Below are 10,208 nucleotides of genomic sequence, written 5' to 3' on the forward strand. Positions count from 1 at the left end.
GTGTAGATGTGGTGTGACCAACTTGGCTGTGGGACAGGGGAGCCAAATAGCAGGCGTGTCTAGGGTAAGATGAGGCTCAAGGTTTGCTTTGATTTCCTGACCAAATTTGAAGGGTATTTACAGGATGGCTAATGTTTCCACAATCACTTACTACATGGTAAATCACCCCAAAACTTAGGAGCTTAAATCATCTACCATTTATGAGTCTTCAAAAAGCTCATGGGGGCTCGACACCTGTGGCTCAACTGGCTAGGGCACCAGCCACGTACACCTGAGCTGGCAGGTTTGAATCCAGCCTGGGCCCACCAAACAACAATGACGGCTGCAACCAAGAAATAGCCGAGTGTTGTGGCGGGCGCCTGTAGTCCCAGATACTTGGGAGGCGGAGGCAGGAGAATCACTTGAGCCCAGGAGTTGGAGGTTGCTGTGAACTGTGATGCTACGGCACTCTACCCAGGGTGACAGCTTGAGGCTCTGTCTCAAAAAAACAGACAAACAAACAAAAAAAAGCTCATGGGAAACGTATCTTACAAAAAACCTTTGCGTGGATTTCAAAAAGGCTTTGCACCATAATAAACTTGTACTAATGTGTTATAACTGTCTGGGCAGTTTTCTGATGAGAAAAAAGCCCCCCCATTAGAGCAACGTGAACTCTGCTAAAATTGAAGAAGGAACATCAAATTTATGGCAGAGCTTGGGGGGAAGAATGGTGGAATCATTGATGCTCTAAGAGAAGTTTTGGGGGATAGCACCCCAGAGAAATCCAGCAGACCATTCCCATCAATTTTCAAGGAAAAATTAATCTTGTCCATGCCCTAATTGAAGAGGCTTGACAATTAACAGCAGAAACAATGGCCAGCACCACAGAGGTCTAGCAATTGGTTCAGTTTCCCTGATTCTAAGAATCTTCCCTTCGCATGGCAGGTGCCATGTATTTTTTGCAGGTCTCTCACATTTTCAATGTTAAGTCCCTCCACGTGGTTGGGGAAGCCATAGAGGGCACACTGCCCCATTGCACCATTCTCTCCGTGGAGGGAGAGAATATCAGCAGGAGGCTTCTGTGGAGGGACCCCACTCCCTGTTGGCTCCCGTTCAAAGATCCAAAAAGTCAAAGTAAGTAGGATTTAGAAGCATCAACTCTTGCCTGGGCTGCAAATGTAGAAGGACCCAGGGTAAGCAGTTGTGGCTGGAGACACCATCCATTTTCTGAAAGGGGGGTTGGGCCCTTGCCTTAGACTCTGCATTTTTAGGCAACTCCTTCAGTTCTATTTTTTAAAAGTCTCCAAAATAGCTGAAACTTAAGTTAGAAGTTTTTATATTTTCTTTCCTCATGTAATGGTCTGAGGCAGATGGTGGCTCAGGTCTTTGGGATTGCCCAGAGACCCAGGCTCTTTCTATCTTGTTGCTCTCCCATTTCTAGGGATTTTTGTCCTCTCCCATGTGATACAAGATGGTTCCCCCACACAACCACATTTCAAGCACTAGGGTGCACAGATAGGAGAAAGATGCCAAGGGCATCCCCTTCACTTTAAGGATATAATCCTGAGGTTATCTCCACTCATAGCTTATAGGTCAGAACTTACATGGCATAGCTAGCTGCAAGGAGGCTGGGAGATATAGTCTTTGTTCTGGGCAGCCATGTGCCCAGCTCAAAGTTGGGGCTTCTATTACTTTATAACAGGGATTCTCAACATATTTTGAATCATGGACCCCTTTGGGAAAGCCTGTGGACCCTTTCCCTGAACTATATTTTCAAATGCTTAAATTACACCACATAGGTTGAAAATAGTATCAGATTATACTGAAATGTAGTTGCCAAAATATATTTAAAAAATAAATTTGTGACTTAGAAAAATGTGTGCTTCTTTACTGATACATTCTCAAAATTAGAGAAATGAGCCTGGTGAGCAGCCCACCTAATTCTCTGGGGGCCGGTGGACTCCTGAACACTGAGTGTAAGGTCCAGGCTGCATGTCTCTGGAGAGAGAGAGCTCTGTCTTGCTTGCCCTTGTCAGCAGAGGTCTAAGCCAACACGCCTTGTGATTGACTGGGTTTCTAATGTGGAAAGAGCCCAGCAGGGGAGACTGCTGGTTCTTGAAGGTCCCAAACATCAAAGGCCCTAACTCACATCGAAGGTGACCCCCAGGGAACTGGAGCTGGGGAGAGACATGAGCAGTTTTAAGAAGACACACTGACCTGCTGGCCACTGGTGAGAGTGAATTAGTGAGAGCCCTTTCTGTCCAAAGTGAAGGAAAACTCGAACCAAGCTATTTAGAATGATGAGAGAAGGAATTCATTGACTCCTGAAACAAAGATGTCAGTAGGTAGGACCACCTTCAGGTCTGGGGGATCCAGGATATCACTAAGACTTAGTTTCTCTCTCTCTTATCTCTTAGCTCTGCTCCTTCTAGACTGGCTCCATTCCTGGATGGCTATCCCTAGGAGTGGCAAGGTGGTCCAGCTCCAGGACTCAATGGGTAGCCAGAGAGCTTCTTTGCAAGTTCCAGGATTCCCTCTGATTGGACCACCTTGGGTCATGTGTCATTTCTGAACCAATCACTGGGTGGCCAGTAGAATATAATGCACTGATTGGCCAGACTTGTGTCACATGATTTACTGTGGGACTGAAAATGGGGGAGGAGAAGTTTTCTAAAAGCCAATAAAACTTTTCTCATTAAAGGAAGTGGGCAAGGCTTACCGGATAGGGACACTGCAGAGTGAAAGATACTGGGGGAGAAAGACTTGAAAAAGAGGGAGGGAGAGTTCCTTCCCCAGCACAGCCTTCCCTCCCAGGCCTGGTGATCTCCACTTTTGGGAATCCCACATCTGTAGTCCCAGAGAAGCTAAAGGGGCTCTGAAGATAATGGGCCTGGGCCAGGCTCTCTGGGGTCCTTCCTGCTTTAAGGCCTCTGACATGAGGGTCTTTTGCTTGGCCCATGAGGCGGAGGGAGGTGGGTCCAGCCTCTAGAGGTCCCAGTGGAAGGGACCCAAGCTCTGTGGGTCCAGAAGGCCATTTCGCATTCCCTCTGCCTGGAACACTGTGTTCCAAACCTCAGCAGTCCCCTCACCTCCTCCATTGGTCTCTGTCCCAATGCCTCTTCTGACGGGCCTTTCCTGACTCCAAATTTCTAATTGTGGCTGCCCCCTTTAATACACGTACGTGGTCCTGATCCTTTTCCATATGTGAATTCCCCTTCAAAAAAAAAAGTGTTGTTTGTCTCTTCTCAACTGCTGTGCTCAATAAATGACTGCTGAATGATTGAGAGAGTAAGAAGAGAGAGCCTGAAGGCCCGAGAGTCCTAAAACTATGAGAAAGATAACAGTGACCTTTCCTGAGTGCAGCCTGGGAGCCTGGAGCTGTCCTAAGTGTTACGTGTGGATCAGCTTGATTAAATCTCCCAACCCAGTTTGCAGGTGAGGCTCAGAGACAGATGTCACCTGCTTGCAGACAAACAGCATGTGGAGACAGAGCTGCCTCAATCCTGAGCCCACATTCTCCCTTCTTAACCTGCTGTCTCCTCAGGAGAGCCATAGACAGCTAGGAGCAAGCGATGGGAGTCACCCACTCAGTGTTAGTTCTGCAAAGTGGGCTATAAAAATATGCACCCTTAGGGACTCTTAGATATCCCTGATGGGACTTTAAACTGGCAGAACTGAGTCAGAAAAACAACTTGGCAATCCCTGGTACAGGGGAAGGTGTATGTATGTAATCCCTCCACCCACCAAGAACTCAACTCCCAGGTACATATACCCTTAGAAAACTGTATGCACTGGAGCCAGCAAGTGTTACTAAGAATAGCAAGAGGACAAAAACAAAAAGAAATGATCTGAGCATCCCTGGCAGGAGAATGGTGGCATGGTGTGTGCTACGGTCACGTGGTGAATTACTAGGCAGCAGTGAAAGATGAATTGCTAGCCATTTGCAGAGGTAAACCTCCAACACATAATAGTAAGTGAGAAAAGTTTCCAAATTCAGAACAGTGGTGACTTCTGGGGGAGAGAGGCCACATGGGTGGTCACCCATTGGTGGTGTTTTGTCTGTTAAGCTGGTGGTGGGTAGGCGGGTATTGGCTTTATTGATGCTCTTCACACATTGTATGTGTGTGCCATGTGCAGTGTTTGAATTTGTGGAAATGTCCCTGGGGGACCAGATTCCAGGCGTGCTGGTACACACCTGTCCCTACACTTACCTTCACGTGCAGGCTTGCACACAACACGCTCACATGTGCACACTGATACAACATGCTCGTGAAACGACTATAGGGCCCCTAGCAAGTGTCTAAGACACATCCCCTCCTGGTCTGCCTGTTGCCCCCGAAATGTTCTGGGGCCCTAAAGCCTGATGTGCCTCTCTATTCTTTAGGCTGGGCTCCCAGGAGAAGGGGTTAGGCCTCCAGGTGGGCTTCTGACTTGAGTTCTGGGCTAGACATCCTATAGATAAGAGCTTTGTGACCCAACAAAGTGGGGAGAAAAATGTTGGACTTGAATGCTGCGTGAGGGACGCCCACTGAGACATGAGGACTGAGATAAATAAAATTACAATTCAGTTGCAGGGCGGGTGGCCACATTAGCCTCCCATCTTGTGGGAAGCTGGGTCCAAAGGCAAGTCTGAAGAGTAAAGCCTCCTGTTAGAACAGGCTCCCATCTGCCAGGGTCTCCAAGGATATCTCAGTCTTCTCAGACACCATAGTCGCCAGCCTCTAACATGGCCTGCAGTGACGCCACCTCCTGGTGTTGGTAAGTTCCTCCCTCATTATGTCAGGGTTGCCCTGTGTGACAAAAGTGGCAGGGTGACCTCCACAACATTGCCACTTGCACCTTGGTCTCTCTTTTGGATCACTAGCTCTGCAGGAATCCAGCTGCCATGTTGGGAGGACACCTAAGCAGCCCTGGTGGCGAGGATCTGAAGCCTCTGCACATAGCCCTGTGGGGGAGCCACTTTGGAAGGGGAGCCTCCGGCCCCAGTCAAGCCTTCAGATGAGATGACAGCCCCAGTCAACCTCTTGATTCCAACATCATGAGAGAACCTCGGCTGGAAACATTCAGTTAAGCTGCTCCCACGTTCCTGATGCAGAGTGACCATGTGAGACAGTAAATGTCCACTGTTGCTTTCAGCCTCTAAGTTTGGGGGTGATTTTCTATACAACAGATAACTAACAGACACCATTTCCACCCACTGAACATGAATGCCTTACAACTTGACCTGATCGCATCATCACAGAATTCCCGAGGGAGGATATAATGGTCCCCATTTCATAGATGAAAATTCAGAGGACCAGAGAGGAGCCGTGACTTGTCAGAGTTCCATAGGAAGGCAGGGGCACAGATGAACGTTCCAGATGGCCAACTCCCAAGCCTCTTACCCTTGTGTTTTGCTCTCTCTTTCACTTGCTCTGGTAGAAGAGGGGGCTAGTTTCCTGCTTACAGAGGGCACTGCCACAGTGCAGACCTGTTGATGCATTTCGGTGGCACAGACGATCCCGCAGAGCAACAACTAGAAGAACAAATCGTGGTTTTCACCATCAGTAGTTTCCCAGGCCTGCTGTAACAAACAACTGAAAACTTAGTGTCTTAAAAGAACAGAAATTTGGAGGCCGAAAGTCCCAAATTAAGGTATTGGCTGGGCCGTGCTCCCCCGAAGGCTCCCTCGGAGAACTGCCTTGCCTTTTCCAGCTTCTGGGGCTGCTGGCGCTCCTCAGCTTGTGGCCACGTCACTCTGATCTCTGCCTCAATCTTCACCCAGCTTCTCCCCAAATGTCTGGCCGTTTCTGTCTCTTTCAAGGTTCCTTAGATTGAGGACCCATCCTAGTCCAGGATGATCTCATCCTGTTCCTTCTTGTAATTACATCTACAAAATCCTTATCCCCAACAAGACCATATTCTGAGGTTCTAAGTGGACATCTATTTATGGAGTGAGGGGAGCACAATTCAACTCATCCCTCATTTCTTTGGTGTATTACCAGTCACAAAATGCCTGGACTTGCAAGCAAACCTGCCAGGTAGGCTGTAAGCAAGTTGGTTCTACTCAGGTTCTATGCAGACAATTGTGAAACAGACTCAGCCCACAGTGTCACATATAGAGGTGACAAGCAGGTGGCAGAGTTAGGATTCACATATAGACAGGATGATTCTGCAGCCCAGGCGGGTGAGACTGGGCACCAGAGGCCCTCAAAACCACAGCTGCTGATTCGCAGTCCAGGTCTGCAGCCCTGATGGGGTCCTGGCCTTCCCCAGACAAGAGCTCACACTGCAGGTGGCTGCCCCCCCTCGGGCCTCTCCAGGTGGGCTCGAAGGCCACCAGAACCTGGTAATGATCGGGGAGCTCCCCTTGTAGTGTTCCCTAATGGTCCATTAAAGACAAGTTGGGGCCAAATGATTACAGGGAAAGTTCAACTAGCTTCCCCTTTGAAATACACAAAGGCTGCACAGGTAATAGGCTTGAGGCCTGGCGTTTGAAGTGGCAGTCCTCTTAGGGAACATCTGGCAGGCTGTGTTACTGTACTACAAACGCTCCCAGCGTGGCTGGCCCTCCGAGGCTGTTCGGGCCAAATATCGGGACCGGGTTCTGCTTTTTTCTTTGGTTTTGACTCACCCCTAAACCCGAGGATGCCTGCTTCTGCCTTTGGTGGTAGGTGTGTGTAGGGGGGGCTTTCTTTTTATTTTCCTCCAAGTAGAACTTCAGAGAATATTAACACCAAAGAACTAGTGTTGCCTCATTAACTCAGGATTAGTGCTGAGCCAAACGACCACTGCAAATTCTCAGAACAGGTAAAAAGTACGTGTTACAGAGCAGAGTGCTGCCACCATGAGAGCCCTGTTGCAGGAGTCTCAGCCGAGTTTGGGGGATCAGCAGCCCCCTCACTTACTATTCACTCATGCTCTCGACAGATACTTACCAAGCACCTGCCATAAGGTACTCGGTCCCTGTCCTAGAGACAACAGAATCTGGGAACAGAAAAATAATCGGCAACAGAATTGATGCACATGATGGCTTCAGGGTAACAAATGCTTTAAAAAGTCAGGAAAAGGCAATTACAGTGTTTGGGGGACATCGCTGTAGCTTGCAGAGGTGAGAGATGCGAACACTTGAGCTGAGACCTTCATGTGAGGGAGCCCCAGCCCTGCAGAGAGCTGGAGGAAGACAGGAGCACGTGCAGAGGCCCTGGGGGAGGAGACCCTCAGAGTCCTGCAAAGCCGGCCTGGGGCTGGGCGGTGGCACAGGCCTGACCCACTGGCTGCCTGGCCCTTGTTCTGTGTGTTGGCTGCCGCTGGAGCTTTGGGCAGGAGAACGACTTCGGTTTGAAGCCTCGTACCTGGCAGTGTCTGGTTTCTCAGGTGGCTTTCCCAGAGCACAGTCAGACAGGGACCATCTAGCAGGGCTGGTGTCTGACTCTCATCCATAGTCCCAGCCTGGCGCATAGTAGGGCCCCAGCTCAGTGGGGCGGGGAGTGTTCTCCCAGGTGGATGGCAGAAGATGTGGCTGGTTTGGAGAAGACTCAGCCCTTTCCCAAAAGAAAGCCCGATGTAGCCAGCTCCCCTCCCTGTCCTGGGGGGAGGAATGGAGCCTGTGGAAAGGGCTGAACCCTTCCCAGGGCAATCTCCAGGGCTTCCCAGACCCTCCTGTGGGGCTGAGGGGATACTCCCTAGGTGTCAGGGAAACAAGGGCATGAGCGAATGAAGAAATGAATGGGCAAACGAGTGGTCCCTCTGGTTCAGGGAGGAAACTGGCTGGTCTCCCCTGGGCCTGGAATACCTCCCCCTCCTCTTTGTAAATCCCTCCTGGGCTGGCTTCCTGGCAGGAAGGGACAATTTGGGGAGATATGCAGACCATTTGGGCCGGTGAGGGGGCTCCCCTGCCCGCCCTGTCCCTGCTGCTGCCCACGGGGGCTGGAGAGGGGGCGGCACACCGTGGCTCTCACTCCACGCCTCCGTATCCTGGGATGGGCTGGCAGGCCTTTTAGAGAAATCCTGATGCCTCTTGCTTCTTTTTCCTGCTCTGTAACTTTTTCTGGTTATAAACATTTGCTGTAGAAATTTTGGAAATACCAAAGAACAAAGGTGCAGACACAGAGTCACACACACACACACAGAGTCCTCAGTTGTCCCATCACAGAGATGGTCAACATGAGCGTTTTCTTTTTTTTTTTTTTGTAGAGACAGAGTCTCACTTTATCACCCTCGGTAGAGTGCCGTGGCCTCACACAGCTCACAGCAACCTCCAACTCCTGGGCTTAAGCGATTCTCTTGCCTCAGCCTCCCAAGCAGCTGGGACTACAGGCGCCCGCCACAACGCCCGGCTATTTTTTGGTTGCAGTTTGGCCGTGGCTGGGCTGGAACCCGCCACCCTCGGCATATGGGGCCAGCGCCCTACCAACTGAGCCACAGGCGCCGCCCGACATGAGTGTTTTCTAATCTGTCCTTCCAAAACTTGGTCTAGGCATAATTACATATATTTGTTTTTAAACACCTTTCGATTCTAACCATTGCTAACCTGCTTTTTTGCTTCATGTCTTGGGGACATCTTTCTGCATCAGCGAATATCCATTTACGTTATACTTTATGCTACGAATATAAACCACAGTGCTAATAGTTAAGTCGTCCCCTTCCAGTGGTCATGGTTTCCTTTTTGGAGTGTAACAAGTTTCTTTAATTATGGAAAATACAGTAGCATAAGATTTACCATTTTATCCATTCTTAAGTGCACCCTTCAGTGGCATTTAGTACATTCAGGATATTGTACAACCACCACCACCTAGTTCCAGAATATTCCATCGCCCCAAAGGACCCCCCACATTTGTCATTCCCTCTCCCCCAGTCCCTGGTAGCCACTAGCCTGCTGGACACTTCATACAACTGGATCGTGCAAGATGCAGCCCTCTACCTGGTGAGTTTTGCTCCACACCAGGTTTTTTTTTTTTGGTTTGTTTTTGTTTTTTGAGGCAGAATCTCACTCTGTCACCCTGGTAGAGTGCCACTGCATCATGGCTCACAGCAACCTCAAATTCTTGAGCAATCCTCTTGCCTCAGCCTCCCGAGTACCTGGGCCTATAGGCACCCGCCACAACGTCCGGCTTTTTCTATTTTTAGTAGAGTTGGGGTCTCACTATTGTCCAGGCTGGTCTCAAACTCCTGAGCTCAAGCAATCTACCCACCTTGGCCTCCCAGAGGGCTGGGATTACAGACGGGTCCACATCACAGTTTTAAGGCTCATCCACACTGCCACACGTGTTGGTGCTGCACCCCAATAACGCTCCATTGCATGGAGAGACCTTGTTTCATTAGCCATGCTCCCACAATGGCTACTTGGGTTATTTCCACATTTGCTTATTATGAATGGCGCTGCGGTCCACACACAGGCTCTGGTGTGGACAGATGTTTTCAGTTCCTTTGGGCACCATCCAGGAGTGGGATTTCTGAGTGTGACAGTGTGGTGGGTGTCCACAGCCATTCCCAGGTGGAAGACCTTAAGCATGAGCAGCTGGATGGGCTCTGCGCTTTCCTCATTTTGCCCTGTCCTGCCCTCCAGAAAGCCTATGCCGGTTTACACCAGCCGCTGGGCCTCTCTTCGGTGCCCCAGGGCCTTCAGCACCTTGAAGTGACATGGAAGAGCCTTGGGGGCTGGGGACATTGTGTTACCCTGTCCGGGACCCCATTTCAGCCTCCACGGTCTGGACTGGCTGTGGATCATTGGGAGGCTGGCCTGAGAGTCCTCAGGGCAATTCAGGGAGAACTTGGCTGGTCAGGGCTCCAGCAGGCGGCCTGCGTGTGGGCTGGAGAAGGATGGCAGCTGGGGGCAGGGAAGGCTGTCAGCCACACTCTCCCCTGAACTGCTGTTCTTTGTAAATCTCTGATGTGCAAGGCTGGGATAGGCTGGGGGAGACGGGGAGGAAAAGGAGAGAAGGGTCCTCAGCCCCTCTGGGTGGTGCTTGAGGGACTGAAGCCAATTGCCACAGGGGGAAATGAGATGTGTCATTTTAGCTGACATTTCCCAAAAGCAGGGGGCCTGGGCTAAGAGCAGGGGCAAAGAGATGAAGAAGAAGAGTGTGGAATAGTCCAGAAGATGGGATGTTTGTTTCTGGGTAGAAAGATGCTTCAAAAACCCTGTGATGGGGCACAGGCAGGCCAGGAGTTTGGGATCAGCCCCCCAGGGCCTGAGGCTGGCGGTCTCCATGTATGTGACTTCAAGGACCCCAAGGATGAAGGGACAC

This window comes from Nycticebus coucang, chromosome 14 (assembly GCF_027406575.1).
Source record: "Nycticebus coucang isolate mNycCou1 chromosome 14, mNycCou1.pri, whole genome shotgun sequence".
In the NCBI taxonomy this organism is placed as follows: Eukaryota; Metazoa; Chordata; class Mammalia; order Primates; family Lorisidae; genus Nycticebus; species Nycticebus coucang.